This window comes from Callithrix jacchus, chromosome 4 (assembly GCF_049354715.1).
Source record: "Callithrix jacchus isolate 240 chromosome 4, calJac240_pri, whole genome shotgun sequence".
NCBI lineage: Eukaryota > Metazoa > Chordata > Mammalia > Primates > Cebidae > Callithrix > Callithrix jacchus.
Genome location: NC_133505.1, coordinates 53,497,406 through 53,515,308, shown reverse-complemented (window position 1 = coordinate 53,515,308; position 17,903 = coordinate 53,497,406). Strand labels below are relative to the sequence as shown.

Sequence of the window (17,903 nt, the reverse complement as noted above, 5' to 3'; positions counted from 1 at the left end):
GATGGGTCTGGATACAACATACCGATGGGTTTTGGCTTTTTATCCAATTTGCCTGTCTGTGTCTTTTGATTGGGGCATTTAGTCCATTTAATTAGGATTGATATTGATATATGTGAGTTTGATACTGCCATGTAATGCTAGCTGGCTGTTTTGCCCATTAGTTGATGTAGATTCTTCATTATGGTGATGCTCTTAACCTTTTGTATGTTTTTGTAATGGCTGATACTGGTTGATCCTTTCTATATGTAATGCTTCTTTCAGAATATCTTGTAAAGCAGGCCTGGCAGTGATGAAATCTCTTGAGTACTTGCTTATTCACAAATGATTTTATTTTTCCTTCACTTATGAAGCTTAGTTTGGCTGGATATGAAATTCTGGGTTGAAAGTTCTTTTCTTTAAGGATGTTGAATATTGGCCCCCACTCTATTCTGGCTTGTACGGTTTCTGCTGAGAGATCTGCTTTGAGTCTGATAGGCTTCCCTTTGTGGGTAACCTGACCTTTCTCTCTGGCTGCCCCTAGTATTTTTTCCTTCATTTCAACCCTGGTGAATCTAACAATTATGTGCCTTGGGGTTGCTCTTCTTGAGGAATATCTTTGTGTTGTTCTCTGTATTTCCTGGACTTGAATATTGGCCTGCCTTGCTAGGTTGGGAAAGTTTTCCTGGATAATATCCTGAAGAATATTTTCCAGGATAATATCCTGAAGAATATTTTCCAGCTTGGATTCATTGCCTTCAGGTACACCTATCAAACGTAGATTAGGTCTTTTCACATAGTCCCATATTTCTTGGAGACTTTGCTCATTCCTTTTTACCCTTTTTTCTCTAAACTTGTCTTCTCGATTTATTTTATTAAGTTGGTCTTCGACCTCTGATATCCTTTCTTCTGCTTGATCAATTCTACTGTTACAACATGTGCTTACTTTGCAGAGTTCTCATATTATGTTTTTCAGCTCCATTAATTCACTTATATTCCTTTCCACATTTTCTATTCTGGTTAGCATTTCGTCAAATCTTTTTGCAAGTTTCTTAGTTTCTTTGCATTGGGTTAGAACATGTTCTTTTAGCTCACAGAGGTTTCTTATTATCCACCTTCCAAAGCCTGATTCTGTCAATTCATCACACTCATTCTCCATCAGGCTTTGTTCCCTTGCTGATGAGGAGCTAAGATCCCATGTAGGAGCAGAGACATTCTGATTTCGGGTGTTTTCAGCTTTTTTGCGCTGGTTTCTTCCCATCTTTGTGGATTTATCCACCTGTCGTCTTTGTCATCGCTGACTTTCAGATTGTGTCTCTGAGTGGATGTCCAGCTTGTGGGTGATTATGTTTTTTCTGTTTCTTAGGTTTCCTTTGGCGGACGCCCCTCTCCCACAGAGCTGGACCTTCCCAGGTTCAGCTGTGCTTGCTGTGAAACTATCAATTCTCAGCACTTCCAATTGATGTTTTTTGTGGGGGAATTTCCCCTGCGGTGACCCACTGCGCTGGCTGGAACAGCAGCAATGAGATTCGTGGTACTTTTTTGCCTGGAAGTCTCTCGGTCTGGCTCCCCACCTCAGTCCCATTTTCAATCAGCTGAACGGGTGACTCTGCCTTCCTGGAGCTCCAAATGCCAACTAAAAGGGCCCCCAGTCCTATATACTCTGCACCAAGAACCGCTGCACCAGGGCGCCGGCAAAAGAGTCGCACTGGCAACCCATGGGACTCCTCCGCTGGGAATCGCCTGGTACGTGGGCAACAAAAATTTGTCTGGAAGTGTGGCGTCCACTCACTTTCTGTGCTTTCACTGGGAGCTACAATCCTGAGCTGCTGCTAGTCGGCCATCTTGGATCTCACTCTTTTTTTTTTTTTTCTTCTTGATTTTGGTCCTACTGATTAAAGTGACATTTTTCCCCCTACACTGTGGCTTTCCCAGCAGTTTTTATGCAGGAATGGTAGTCTTTCACAAATCCAGGTTTTCACAGTAACTGTCTCTGTTCACAGACCCACTAATTAAACTTTATATTCCAGGCCCTGCAAAATATTTGGTTATCATTTCTCCAAGCATTCTTTGTTTTTCCCAAAAAGAGACACATGACTACTGAAAAACTATGAGTTACAATGAGCAGCAAAATAAATACTGTCATCCTCTCACTCTGAGTCCTCCCCAAGGTAGAAGTCTAAAGCTTAGTTCAGCATTTCTCTTTGTCAGGCTCTACTTAGATTAGTTTTTGTGTCATCACAATACCTTCTATGTTCTGATTTGTTTTTAAGAAAAAATCTTGATTTTTCTAATAAGTGAACATTGCTGGAAACCTTGCTTTACTTAATTGAATGTACTTTTACATATGTATATTTTAATACATATGTAATAGTAGATAAAAGACTAATATAAACTTTATTTTCAAATTATAAAATATGGTACCATTACCTGATTTCTCTTTAGGAAGAATTAATAAAAGATTGGGTCCATAATAAGAAGAGCAAAATGATTATCAAAAGAAATCATTTAAACAATTTAAATAACAATATCTATTATTTTTAGGGTGAACTTCTGTTTTTCTAAGGCATATCTTATATTAATATATTTTTCTGGTTTTAGAAAGATGATTGTATTTGTTTTAGGTCTTTATGAAATACACTCAAATACATCTTTCAATTCTGTGTTTATAATACTTTATTTAAAGTCTTTGTCTCCTAAGTCCAACATCTGAGCCCTCTCGGAGACACGCCTTTTTTCCTGTGTGTGGGCTAAAGTTTTTTCTCTTTTTTTGCATGTCTAGTAATTTTGTTGTTGTTTAAAACAGGAAGTTTTAAAAAAAATTTTCAATTGGTTTTGGGGAAACAGGTCATGTTTGTTTACATGAATAAGTTCTTTAGTGGTGGTTTCTGAGATTTTGGTATACTTACCACCTGCACAGTGTACACTCTCCCTAATGTATACTCTTTTATCCCTCACCCCCATCTTGGCCTTCCCCCCAGGTCCCCAAAGCCCATGTGTCATTCTTATGCCTTTGCGCCCTCATAGCTTAGCTCCCACTTGTAAGTGAAAACATACAATGTTTGGTTTTGCATTCCTGAGTTACTTCACTTATAATAGTGGTCTGCAGTTCCATCCAGGTTGCTGCAAATGCCATTATTTTCTTTGTTTTTATGGCTGAGTGGTATTCCATGACGTATATATACATTTTCTTTATCCACTCATTGATGAGCATTTGGACTAGTTTCCAGTTTTTGCAATTGTGAATTGTGCTGCTATAAACATGCATCTGGAAGTACCTTTTTCATATAATGACTTCTTTTCCTTTGGGTAGATACCCGGCAGTGGGATTGCTGGATCAAAGGGTAGATCTACTTTTAGTTCTTTAAGGAATCTCAACATCGTTTTCCGTAGTGGTTGTAATAGTTTACATTCCCACCAGCACCATAAAAGTGTTCCCTTTTTACCACATCCACGCCAGCATCTATTACTTTTTCATTTTTTGATTCTGGCCATTCTAGTAGGAGTAAGGTAGTATCTCATTGTGGTTTTGATTTGCATTTCCGTGCTCATTAGTGATGTTGAGCATGTTTTTCATGTTTGTTGACATTTGTATATCTTCTTTTGAGAATTGTCTGTTCATGTTTTTAGCCCATGTTTTGATGGGATTATTTGTTTTTTTCTTGCTGATTTATTTGGGTTCCTTGTAGATTCTGGATATTAGTCCTTTGTTGGATGTATAGTTTGCAAATATTTTCTCCCATTCTGTGGATTGTCTGTTTACTCTGCTCATTATTTCTTTTGCTGTGCAGAAGCTTTTCAGCTTTATTAAAGTCTGTTTATCTTTGTTGTTGCATTTGCTTTTGAATTTTTGGTCATGAAGTCTTTGCCTAAGCCAGTGTCCAAGAAGGGTTTTTCCAATGTTATCTTCTAAAATTTTTTGGTTTCAGGTCTAAGTCTTCAATCCCTCTTGAGTTGATTTTGTATAAGGTGAGAGATGAGGATCCAGTTTCATTCTTCTGCACATGGCTTGCCAATTATCCCAGCACCATTTGTTGAATAGGGTGTCCTTTCCCTACCTCATGTTTTTGTTTGTTTTGTCAAAGATCAGTTGGCTGTGTTTGGCTTTATTTCTGGGCTCTCTATTCTGTTCCATTGGTCCGTGTGCCATTTTTATACCAGTACCATGCTGTTTTGGTGAATACAGCCTTGTAGTACTAATTAATAATATAATTTGAAGTTGGTTACTATGTTACCTCCAGATTTGCTCATTTTGCTTAGTTTTGCTTTGTCTATGCAGGCTTCTTTTTGGTTCCATGAATTTTACAATTGTTTTTTCTAGTTCTGCAAAGAATGATAATGCTATTTTGATGGGAATTGTATTGAAATAGTAGATTGTTTTTGGCAGTATCGTCATTTTCACAATATTGATTCTACCCATCCATGAGCATGGAACTTTTAGATAATGTATTTTAGCAACTCTCAGAATCTCTGCCACCTCTAGGGTTGTTGTTTTTCATATTTTTGTTTATATTGTGATGTTACTAATTCCATGTAATCTGTCTTCTCTTTATATAGCCACTAAAGTCTCTGCTCAGGATTTTTTTATTTGTCCATTTTAATTCTTGTTATTATGACTAAACATGATTTTTTAGTGATTACACCCTGCACCGCAAGGTTTACTGGTCAGCCAGTGATGAAAAGTGTTCTGTAAACATTATGAGCCCATAAGGCTTCCACTTTTGCTGAGAAATTTATGTGTGTTTAGGGCACACATTCAAAGGTCAGGCAGTTTACAAGTCTGCCTGTGCTTTCTCTTCATAGTCTGCTCAGGATGTTCAGGATCTCATGGTCTACAATTGATAAGTAGACAGCTGAGTTCTTTTCTAGTCTTTCCTAAGCATGCATGTAACCTGGTGCATGTGTAAGCTGTCCAGATTCCCAGGAATTAATTGGAATCTTTCAAAGTCCCCAGTGGCTATGTAATGGCAGAAAAGATTTATCTTTTCCTCACTTGGTGCAAGGTTCATGGCTGAGACATTTATATTAAAAGATAGACAAACAAAAGCATACAAATTGATTTCATATAAATTTTACATGACACGGGAGCCTTCAGAAGTTAAAACCTAAAGAAATGGGAAAAACTATTTTTATGTTACATTAAATGAAGAGTGAACATTTGTGCAGAAGTCTGATTAGACAAAGAGAGATATGATCTAATAGTAATAAACTGGATAGATTTCAGGAAGGCCTTTTTGTTCAGAGTCTTCTCTGTATCCTTGTGTGACATTCCTTGCCTCTGTTTGGGGGGTACATGAGGGCCTTAAGACCTACTTTAGAGAAAGGCTAGAGAATTCTTTTATGGCCTGCTTCAGGGCAGAAGGGTAGGAGAAGGTAAGAGACCTTCCATACTGCAGCTTACAGAGGGGAAAAAGATTGCTAAAAGATTTCTCAGTCGTTGCAGGGTTCATGAGTAAAACCCCTATAACAAAAGACAGACTAACACTAGAAAGCTGTGCATATTTATTTACTGTAAATTTTACATGACATGTAAACTAGAGGGAACTTAGCAAAGCCTGTTTGTTCAGATTTTTCTTGGCATTTTGGTGTCTTCATTCCTCTCTGGGTATAGGCCAGGTCACCTGTCACCTGAGGGTCTTCAGGGAAGAAGGGAAGGAGAAAGTCAGAGTGACTTTTTTAGGTTTTATAGCCTGCTTCAGGGAAGAAGGGTGAGTGGAAAATGAGAGTGGCCTGTTATTTTCTCAATTTTCAAGGTGCCATATTTTGGAGTAGTGTTTCTTGCACCTCATCATACTGTTTTCTCAAATGCTAAGGTGCCATATTTTGGGTATGTCTTGAACCCTATCAGGTATCTTCTGCATATTTTCATTTTAAATTTTTGGTTGCTCTTCTGTTAGCTACAGTTGGTATTCCTGATTACTTGCCACCAGTTGCTATTGTTTTTAACAATTCTTTTGAGAACGGGCAGGAGGATCTCTTCAGGCCAGGAGTTGGAGACCAGCCTGGGCAACATTGCAAGACCCCATCATCTCTACCACACACACACACGAAAAAAAGTCAAAAAAAATAAAAAATAAAAAAAGCTGGGCACTGTGGCAGATGCCTTTAGTCCCAGCTACTAAGGAGGCTTAGGCAGGAGGATCACATGAGCCCAGGTGTTCATGGTTGCAGTGAGCTGTGATTGTGCCACTGCACTCCATCTTGGGCAACAGAGCAAAACTCTGTCTCAAAAAGCAAAACAACCAAAAACAAGAAATTATTCTTAACTCATCTCCCTTCTTCTTTACCTCCCTTCTCCTTCTCCCTCCCTCCCTCCCTCCCACTTCTCTTCCTCTTCTCCCTCCTTTCTATCTTTCTTCCTCTGTCTTCCCCCTCTTCCTTTTCCTCTCTCACTTCATTCACTCTCACATCACACATACCCTTTCTACATTGCCTATTCTATCTGGAATGTCCTTGTCCTCTTTCATACTCCTCTACCCATCTCTCCTTTTCTGGTCTGTCTTGCCCATTAAACTATGATCTAACCTAAGGTAAGGACCGCATTTTAGTCATCTTTGCATTCCCAGCCTCTGGTGTAGTGTCCAGTACGGGAGTTTAGTGTAAGGTATAGTCTATGGATTTATTTCTCACAACTGTAGGACTAAGGTAATGTCTGTTGGTAATAATGGGGCATTTTCTAAGAACCGTATTTATGTAGAGGTTTTGTTTTGCTATTGCTTTAAATTTAGCTAAATAAGAGGGTCTGAGTCAAAGGTGTCTAATTACGTTGACAGTCATCCACTGAGAAATGCAGTCAGTACAAAATGTTACTCTTTGTATGATTGGATTTTTTGCAAAGCTACTGAAAGGTAGTCATGCCGTAATCTGGAAATTGTATTCAGCACATTCCTAGAAAACCTTTCAATGTAACTTGATATGGCTATGTATCTGCAACAGTCTTTCTTAACTCTTGTCACCTGATAAACAAAAGTTTCATGCTTTTCTTTAATGTTAATTTAAATTGCAGAATGAATATCACAACATAAATAAATTACAGCAATCTGATTTTAAACATGCTTTTTTAAAACTCATAACTACTTAATGGCATAATCTTCCCACCCCATTAATTATCCCATTTCAGCAAATATATTCTAGATCTTCTATCACCAACTCTTTTCAAAAGAGCTTTTTGTGCACCTCCTTGTAAATATATCATTCTATCCAATAGTACCACCAGATACCTAGATGATTCCCTCTGATCTCTCAAAAGATTTTATTGTCTGGCTTTTGTCTTTCATACTCCTGTTAGAATTCTTGATCATATCGGTAGCCACATGCATGATCCTTCCAATATCCTGGGCTTTCAGTTTTTCATTTTCTCTCCAATGATACTGTCCTCCAATTTATTTCAGCTATTAATGCCATGATTGTACCCTAGACCTTGTTGTTTATAGTAACTGCAACTCCTATGTAACTTCAGTTTAGAGTGTTCTACCCTTCATCACCACCTCCCATTGTACGCCACTTAATCTTAGATTTTATGCTCAATGGTTATAATTACTCCCTTGCATATGTACTTAATACACTTGGCCTCATTTCATTTGTCTTATTCACCTGGCAAGACTCAGCACTCGTTAAATTATTCTCTTTAGCTTCTCTTAACCTGTACCCATGCAGCTGAATATTGCTAGAGATTAACACCACAACACAGCTTATAGCTTTTTAATGAGTTGTTTGTACTGTCCCTATTTATTTCACTCTCCCAGTATACTGGATGTTGTGTTATACCTTTTTTTTAAGTTTCTAACAAGTTATTTCCCATCCTGATTGTCAGCTTATAGTTGTGCTTTCTACCTCTGTAAGGAAGTATGAGGAAATATAACAGGCCTTTCATATGTTTCTACTTCATCTGCTCTTTTCCTGTATATATGCCCACAGACATACCTTCCCTCCCGTTATTGTAGCTTAACTGTCTATTCCCCAGCCTCTCTCCACTTTTGCTTAAAATTCCATACCGTCTTACCCACACAAGGATATCAGCACTATCAGCACTCTTCTCTCCTGCATCATCACCTTTCTACTCTTTACTAGATTATTCTGAGAAAAATTAGCCAATATATAAAGTTAACATCAAGTTTCTAAGTATTTGAACACTGGGGAATGTGAGAAAGTAGCTTTAAAAATGTAACATGCCTACTCATTGGACATGTATTGTCAACATGCAAAATTAGAAAACGGTCTTCCATGAAGCTTTAAAACAAAATTAATATCAAATATATGCGGCATTGCTTATTTTCTACTGAATACTGCAGTGGAGACCAAAGACATTTTAGTTATTCTATTTAATTCATAGGTTCAAATGATTATTGTGACTCCCTCCCTTCCTCCTGCCCCCCACCAATGAAAATTTTTGTAATGGAAAACCAAACTATGGGGTTTTTTTTCCTGCTTTTTAATGCTTATGTATTAACTTCTCGTGTTATTTTGTGTTAATTGTATTATGCAAATATTCTTGGGAAAGGTTATTATTTATAGCAAATGGTACTGAAGCAGCTGGGTATCCTTGTGGAAAAACAGTCTCAGCCCATCATGCTGTGTGCAAATATTAAAATAGCTAAAATTATTAAACTTCTAGAAAAATGTGTAGGAGAAAATTTTCATGACCTCAGAGACTTCTTAGATAGACCATAGAAATCATGAATAACAATTAAAAAAAAAGTGATACATTGAGCTTCACCAACACTAAAAAACTTATACTTTGAAAGATACTGTCAAGAAAATGAAAAGGCAGGTTACAGACAAAATATTTGTAATGCATATATCTGACAAAGAGTTTGCCTTTAGAATATGTATAGTACTCTTTATCAATCAGTAATAATGTGACAAAGAATCCAGTGATAAATGGATAAAAAACTTGCATAGACACTTTATAAAAGAATGTATGTCAGTGGTCAGTAAGCACATGTGAAGATATTGGAAGCTCTGGCCAGGCGATCAGGGAACAGAAAGAAATAAAGGATATTCAAATAGGAAGAGAGGAAGTCAAATTGTCTGTATTTACAGATGACATGATTCTGTATTTAGAAAACCCCAGTGTCAGCCTCAAAATTCCTTAAGCTGTTAAGCAACTTCAGCAGTCTCAGATACAAAATTAATGTGCAAAAATCACAAGCATTCCTTTACACCAACAATAGACAAGCAGATCTATATTTACAACTACATGCCTACCTCCCATAAACAAGGTAACTTGGGTTATAACAGTATTTTAAAAGAATTTAGAGGTCTTGATACTTTGATGTTTTTGGCTTAAATGACTGTGTTCCCCCAACAAAAAGGTCAAGTTCCTGAGAAGGAAGCAGTTTCACTGCTTATAACATTGGTTCCCAAGTATGGTCCCCACAGACCACCGATGGTCTTCCAGGATTCTCTGGGTGGTCTGCCAGAGGTTTCTTGAAATTCTAAGGTTTATAATATGACAGTATCTGTAGTCTGTCTTACGGCATGGATTAATAATTTACTTGTGACATTTCTCAAGTATTTTCTCAGATGCCCATTCTTCCCATGCATCATGATGAGGTTTCTTTCCAATGGCGTAGTGGGTATAGATGGAGTTGGTCACTCTTTTTTCCTCTCGTGAAATAATTCACAATATGAAATTGCAAAATGCTACCTTAGAGATGTCAAACTATTTATGTGATTAAAGCTTTGAGAAGTTCTTCACTGGCGATTTGCAACACTAAAATAATTTTGTATTTAACTGAAATCTCAGTTTGCATGGTTAAAAATGACTCCTCAGTTGGCCAGAGAGAAGTGGCTGTATTTTAAAACTGGAAGAGATCTCATCCAAGAATCTAAGACCTAAGAACCAACAGCTAAGACCTAAGAATCTAAGATAACACTTTGAGTTGAAAGCATAGGGTCACCTGGCCTGAAACCAAGCAGGCCTAGATTTATTTCTCATTTCATCACCTAGTAAGCATGAGACCTTGATCATGTTATATTCCATCTCTGAAGCTATTCTTAGCAGTAAATTTTTAAGGTATTTGCTTTACCATAATTAAATTTCTGGTGTATTGCCTGACACATCCATTCATTCAATAAGTAACATATTGAGTGTCTATTCTAATGATAGCTGTTTGGATGCATAGTAGGGTAAGATTTGATTCCCAACCTCAAGTTATTTGCAGGTAAGTAATGGAGGAAGAAAAGGAGCTCTACCCTAACAGTACAGTTCTATCACCTATTCCCTAGTGCTGTAGATATTCTGAGAACGAGGGGATTCAGGAAGCTTTCCCTGAGGATATGAAACTTGAGCAGAGTTTCAAAGGTCGAATAGGAGTTTGCTAGACAAAATTGGAAAGATTATTCCAACCTGATAAAGCATTCAAAGGCATACAAAGCAGGATTTGTGTAGCGAATTTTTAGCTCTGCAGTAAACTGCTTAGGGGCGGGGTTGGAGATGATAATAGAGATTTGCACAGAGCTTTAAGAAATCAGTGAATGGACACTACCATTACATGAACACTGCACTGCCTCTATTACTACTATTTTATTGGCAGCATCATCATGTAGATGGTTAGATGAATGGGAGGTAACTGTATCAGCTTAATTTGAATGAAATAATTCATCCCACTTTATTACAGATAAAAGTATAGGAAGCAATGTCCTTTTCTTGACTTACATACCTGAAATTAATAAATTCTGTTAATATGATACGTATTTCTGAGTTTCTCATTTTAGAAAGGCAGTAAGGGGTTCTTGAAAATCATGAGTTGTTTGTAGCTCCAGTTCATTTAGTCAGTTTTATTCACAGTGAGTAAAAGCTGAATTTCAATGTCTATCATGCCCCAACAATGATAAATTTGAAATTAGTGAAAACTGAATTAATGTGATTTTATCAAATAGTAATTGTGTATAGCTATAATCAGATCATATTTATTTGTGAATTTCCTTTTCTTCCCCCCCAGCCTTTAATATATGTATAGTGTCCTACAGTAGAATAGGCTCCTTGAAGGCAAGCTGGGACATTTTCGCTTTCCATGTTTTCACCTCTTTTTATTCTTCTTTTATTTCTAATTCTAAATAGCATCTAATATTGTGTCTAAGTATAGAATAAATGTTCAGAATTTATGTCATGAAGGGATTTTTAACTTACGTGTAAGTCTTATCATTACTCCCTGTGGGAATTTTGCCTGAGGAGGAAAACGACTGTGCTAAAACTAACATTGTCATGTACTGTGCTCGCTATCTGGGTGGCTGGATCATTCATACAACAAACCTCAGCGACACATAGCTCACCCATGTAATAAACCTGTATATATATCCCTGACACTGAAATAAAGGTTGAAAAAAATAATAAAACCATTTATTTCTATTTGTGTGCATTCGTCATTTCATTTTCATGGAGAACAAAATTAAATAGGTATTAATTAAGTTAAAGATTTTTACTATTTTTATAATCTGCCTTGGTTTTCGTATGTGTGTGTGTGTGTGTGTGTGTGTGTGTGTAAGATGTAAGGCTCCCAGAAAAATACACTTTTTATGGGATAGTTCAAATAACCAATGAGACAGAAAAGATTATTTTTTCATATATTCTGTATTGCTTTAAATATTTAGAAAGGGTGGACACTGCCCTTTTGTAAAAATCCTTTGAATGAAATGTTGAGAAAGGGTAATTTTTTAATAAAAATAAATAATTATAGGTATATAACATAGCTACTAGCAGTTTTTAAGCATTAAAAATGAATTTTCCTTTATAACACCAGATATGAATATCTGCTGTATTCCAGACATAGAGTAAGCAGCCACACTAGGTTCTGGGCATACATTTACCACTGTAAGGAGGGATAGACTGAATGGATTTTTAAACAAGTTTGATGTTTTAGTAAGCTTTCTTAAATTTAAATGTTTATTCTATGCTATAATGTATCTGTATTTTTAACATAAAATTCATACTTTATTTACTCTCTAATATAGTCGACACTTCCAGAAGGTGTGCTGCACTCTTATTCATCACCTTGTTTTACCCTTGTCTGTGGGCCTGCATAACATGGTGTCTTTATGTCCTTGTAGGATGAGCCCATAATCATCTCATAACCCTAAGAAGGAGTAGCCATTATTAGCTGATATTTGAAATGAGGAGATTGGAACCCAGAAAAATTACTGAGTCCTGAGAATATACAGATATCTTTGCAATATCCTGTTGGCAGGAGACACTTAATTTTACCTGTGTTCAGGGCTACTGACTAGTGAGGAAGAAATGTTTGATGTTAAATAAGAAAAAGGTGAAGGGTAAGAATAAAGGCATGTTTTCTTTTTGCATTTTCCACTGCTCCTGGAAATTTCTATTTCAAAAGCAATTTTTCTGATTTGGAAAGTTTTCCATTTTATTATTAATTTTGAAGGTTTGTAAACAAATAGCCAACACTTCCCTGCATCAGTTGGTGACTGCCTTTTTTTGTATCTTCACTCATTCATTCTTGTTTCTGTTTTACCATGGTCATCTCTCAGTTTCTTATACAGACCAAGTTATTTGCTGTCCAGAAGTTTTTGGACATGTTCTTCCCTCTGCCTGATGTGCTACTCACCACAACTCTCTCGCCACAAGTGAATGCCCTTTGAATAACCAGAGCCCTATAATCCTTTAGGTTTCAAGTCTCAGCTAAAAGCTCACCCACTTAGAAAGGCATTCCTTGACACCATTGCTTTTAAGTGCTGTTTCGGTGAACTGGGTTTTTTATTTTACTTATTATGACTTGCAAATCTTTCATTTATTGATTTATTTATTCCCCAACGTAGTGGAAGCCCCTTGAAGCTAGGAATATTACAGTGTTTTTATCACGATGGCACCCTAGCTCCTAACACAGTGTTTAGTGTATAGTTCGCACTCAGGCAATCAGTAAGTATGGTTGAAAAATAATTGAAAATTAAAGCTCCCTTTAGCCTTGCTTCTGTAGGACAAGAGAGAAGTAGCCACCAGTTCTATGGTGAGATTTGTTTGCTAAAATTTTGAAATGGAAGAAATAAATTGCTCATTGAGAGCTTGGGGTCCAATTTCTTGGCCTCACATATAAGGGAGGGAAAAATCTCTCGAGGGAAGGAGAGAGAGATTATTCAGTTTAAAACTAAAAGTTAAAAGCTTGTGACATACTGTGGATTTGTAGTCTGAATTTCCTCATCATCGTCAAAGTATTTAATTACACATGTTAAAGTTGTGGGGATTCTCTGTTATTCAGCAGGATTATTGGTAATTAGTATTATCTGATAGCAAAATGAGAACAGTAAAAACAATATTTCGCATATTGTTCAGAATATGATTTCTCTTTGAAAAAAAGTGGTTTTGGGGTTATTTTGTTTTTGAAAATCAGTTCTGTGTTCGTAATAGTGAAAGCATTAAGAGAAAATAGGACTTGGCAAGTATATAGTTTGCAATTAACTGTCAAAATTTCCAAATGCTGTCTTAACAATACTTTATACAGTTGTGTCAAAACTTTCAAGCAGCTAATCACTTCTTATTGAGACTATTCTTAATCTGCGTATACAAATATAGATTGTGTAAAGTCTAAGTTCATGTTCAGTACTGCTTGTTTTGTTTTACTTTATAGTATAGCATTTCTTCCACCCCCTATATAGTTTTCATATTTTCTCTATAATACAGTAGACCAGGGGTCAGCATACTATAGCCCAAGGGCCAAATATGGCCTTTTGCTTATTTTTGTATATGGAATTTTGTCAGAACACAGCCATACTCATTCACTTATGTATTATTTATGGCTGGTTTCATGCTATAACAGCAGGGTTGAATAGATGAAACAGCATATGGCCTAAAAAGCTGATAATATTTATTATTTGGCTCTTTATATAAAAAGTCTGCCAAACCCTGCTGCAGATGGTATAAGGGCAGTTACTATGTGATCACTGTTCATCCCCTAAGTCCCTGACACAGTCTGACCAACTGCAAAATTCTGTTGCCAGTTTAAAAAGCTGAAAACCTTTATTCTTATTTACATAACAGTTGTCCCAATCTGGAGTATCTTGTACATTTTATTCAAGCATGGGAAAAATAAGCCCTATTTATCCAACAAAATTTTTTTGGTTGTGATTAGGTCAGAGTGTTTTTATTTTTATTTTGTTTTGTTTTGTTTTGAGATAATGTCTCACTCAGTTGCCCAGGCTGGATTGCAGTGGCATAATCTCGGCTCACTGCAGTGGAACCTCCGCCCCCTGGGTTCAAGTGATTCTTGTGCCTTAGACTCCCAAGTAGCTAGGACTACAGGCATGCACCACCATGCCCAACTAATTTTTATATTTTTAGTAGAGACAGGGTTTTACCATGTTGGCCAGGCTGGTCTCAAACTGCTGACCTCAAGTGATCTACCTGCCTTGGCCTCTCAAATTGCTGGAATTACAGGCCTGAGCCACCACACCTCACCCAGAGTTGTATTTTTTAAAGTAAGGTGATGGAACAGATTTCAGAGCAAAAATTCAATTCTTTAATAGTATAGAAATACTCATAAATCAATCCTAGCAGTTTTTAAAATTCCTTTTATTTTGACATTTTGCTATTTTGTTGATTTTTTGTTTAAAGCCTATCACACGTACCACCTCAGCAAAGGAGATTTGAAATGTTTGGACAATACCCATCCACATGTTAAAACACTTTTCTTCTCAGAGGAAGTATAGTAAGTTATTCTTTTAAGCAGTGTTGTGACTTAAATGCGTCTTTTTCTTCCTGTTTCTTGATCCCATGTAATTAAATAATAGATTTGATTTCATAACTTTTCAGAAGCAATAAAGAGGAAATTATGTTCAGCAGATTTGTTTATTTTTTTCTGTGCCCTTCCAAAGTTTAAATGGGATCCTTTTTCCTTGCACTAATGGGAAGTGAAATAGCTCTTTCAAATCAATGTCCTTGAAAAAGGAGTGTTAATTTAAAAATACACCTTAAAGAACAGAAACATAATTTTTCCCTTGAAATTTCTGATGATTAAATCTAGTTAGATGCTACTTTGAAATAATACCAAGATTTTAATAGCTGTTCATTATTTAAAAATCAGTGCCGTGTAATATATACACCCATTAAAGTATAATGTAATAAATTGCCAAATTAGTCCTTATCAAGTAAGTTTTAGTTTTTATACCAAGGTATAATACACCTTTAAACTTGTTCAAAGTAATTTTCTTCAAATTGTATATGTATATCTTATGTGATATATTCACTCATCTTGTTTATATTGAGAAATATTTTTCTCCTAGTGTTAATTAAAAAATAATTGCAAAATTATAGAAGTCCTGGTAACTTAAACAATATAACCAGAGGAGTCTTTCCTATTTACATATGAGATAGCTGTTTGTATGTTTTAAAGCCAAAAGTGGACTCAATCACTTACTAACCAGTATTTAATGTTTCTAGGTACAGTTAAATGGAAATAATCCATTCTGATTATTATGAAAAATGATGTAAAAACAAAAAGTACGAATAGCTCTCAATATGAATAGCTACTCTAGTTATTAGGCAGTGTGAGCTGTTTGTAGGTGTTATACACACTGCTGTCTTCATCCATTTTGATTTTACAACTTGTCATATGTTTTCTAATGCCAGTAACACCTATCTGAAAGAAGAAAGTATTTTGATTTTTGGAGGGACTTGATGAATTAATTTGAGTACCCTCTGAACAAGCCAGCTAGCAGTTCAGTCTCAGGGAGATAAATTTGAGACTATTCATAGCATAAGTAAAACTTGAGTAATTTTTGTAAATGAATTGGATATTTTTAGGGTATTTTGATTCTTTTTAATTTTATCTTTCTTTGATTTGTCATGGATGTCTTTGAGACTCTAATGAGACTGTGGATTCCCTCCCATCTAATACAACATTTTATATATAATTTCAGAAAGTCCATGAGCCCCAGTTAAAATCTCCTCAGTGATAAAATATTTACATGATTAAGCTTATCCTTTAAACTTTAAGATTTAGTTTAAAAGCATTAACTGAATAACTGAATTAGTTTAAAAGTCATAAAAGTCTTTCTGCCTCCACTGCTGCCGTGGCTCTTGTGAAAAAGCTTGTGGTGAAGGGGGCAAAAAAAGCAGGTTCTGAAGTTCACTCTTGATGGCACCTACCCTGTAGAAAATGGAGTCATGGATGTTGCCAATTTTGAGCAGTTTTTGCAAAAAAGGATCAAAGTGAACAGAAAAGCTGGGAACCTTGGTGGAGGGGTTGTGATCATCAAAAGGAGCAAGAGCAAGATAACCCTGACATCCGAGGTGCCTTTCTCCAAAAGATATATGAAATATCTCACAAAAAAATATTTGAAGAATAATCATCTACCTGATTGATTGCATATAGTTGCTAACAGCAAAGAAGTTAAGAATTACATTACTTCCAGATTAACCAAGATGAACAAGAGGAGGATTAAATTTTATTTATCTGGAATATTTTGTAAGTGTTCTTGAATAAAACTTGGGAACAAAAAAAAAGAGTAATAAAAGTTAATTGTAGAGAATTTAATACAGAAAGTTATAGAAAATAAAAATCACATATGATTTTACCGCCTAGATATAACTACTCCTTAGTATTTTAAAGCATTTTCTTCTTTATCAATAAGTAAAATTTTACTTTCATAAAATTTGCTTGACTACTATGCATACAAATTGTAGTCTACTGTTTTAATAATTTATTATTAGGAATCTCTCCTGTTTTGCCAAATATACTTAAAAACATTTTTCTTAATAGCAGTGTAATAGTCCATTGTAAATGACCTACCTCCTATTACTGGAAGTGTGTGCCTTTCCAGTGTTTCACTGTTTTAAATAATATGTAAAATAACATTCGTGTTCATAAATTATAATCAATATCTGATTAATTTCCTAGATAGGGTCCTAGAAATCAAATTATGGAGTGAAGAGTGTTAACTTCTTTAGTACACAATTTGAAATTGCCCTCCAGGACATGGTATCCCTCTAGAAGTGAATGAAGGTATCCCTCTGAAGTTGCCTTCAGAATGTCATCTTGCCAAGAATGTTACCATTCTTTAAATCTACTAATTTAAGACAAATGAAGTGATAATTTATAGTTGTTTTAATTTGTATTTTTATCACATAGCCAGTTATGTTAAGTGAACATATATGCACACACACACACACACACACTTTAAGTTCTGGGACACATGTGCAGAATGTGCAGGTTTGTTACATAGGTGTACACTTCCCATAATGGTTTGGGACACCCATCGACCTATCATCTACATTTGGTATTTCTCCTAATGCCATCTCTCCTTTAACCCCCCAAATGCCAATAAGCCCCAGTGTGTGATGTTTCCCTCCCGGTGTCCATGTGTTCTAACTGTTCGACTCCTACTTATGAGTGAGAACATATGGTGTTTGATTTTCTGATCCTGTATTAGTTGGCTGAGTATGATGGTTTCCAGCTTTCTCCTTGTCCCTGCAAATGATATGAACTCATTCTTTTTTATGGCTGCATAGTATTCCATAGTATATATGTGCTACATTTTCTTTATCCAGTCTATCATTGATGGGCATTTGGATTGGTTCCAAGTCTTTGCTATTGTGTGCATGTGTCTATATAATTCTGTATATACCCAGTAATGAGATTGCTAGGTCAAGTGACATTTTCTGATTCTAGATCCTGAAGTAGTTGCCACGCTGTCTTCCATAGTTGAACTAATTTACACTCCCATCAACAGTGTAAAAGTGTTCCTATTTCTCTACATCCTCTCCAGCATCTGTTTCTTGACTTTTTAATGATCGTCATTCTAACTGGTGTGAGATGGTATCTCAGTGTGGTTTTGGTTTGCATTTCTCTAATGACCAGTGATGGCGAGCTTTTGTTTTTTTACATGTTTGTTGGCTGCACAAATGTCTTCTTTTGAGAAGGGTCTGTTCATATCCTTTGCCCAGTTTTTGATGAGGTTGTTTGGTTTTTTTCTTG

The 17,903-nt window shown here is 36.0% G+C and overlaps 1 protein-coding gene and 1 pseudogene across 20 annotated transcripts in view; both read left to right on the top strand.

Moving 5' to 3' along the window:
• The window catches only part of SUPT3H (SPT3 homolog, SAGA and STAGA complex component), a 554,097-nt gene that overhangs the window by 291,217 nt on the left and 244,977 nt on the right, over positions 1-17,903 (top strand). The window lies entirely within an intron of this gene.
• Positions 1,499-16,494, top strand: LOC103792455 (large ribosomal subunit protein eL22 pseudogene; annotated as a pseudogene).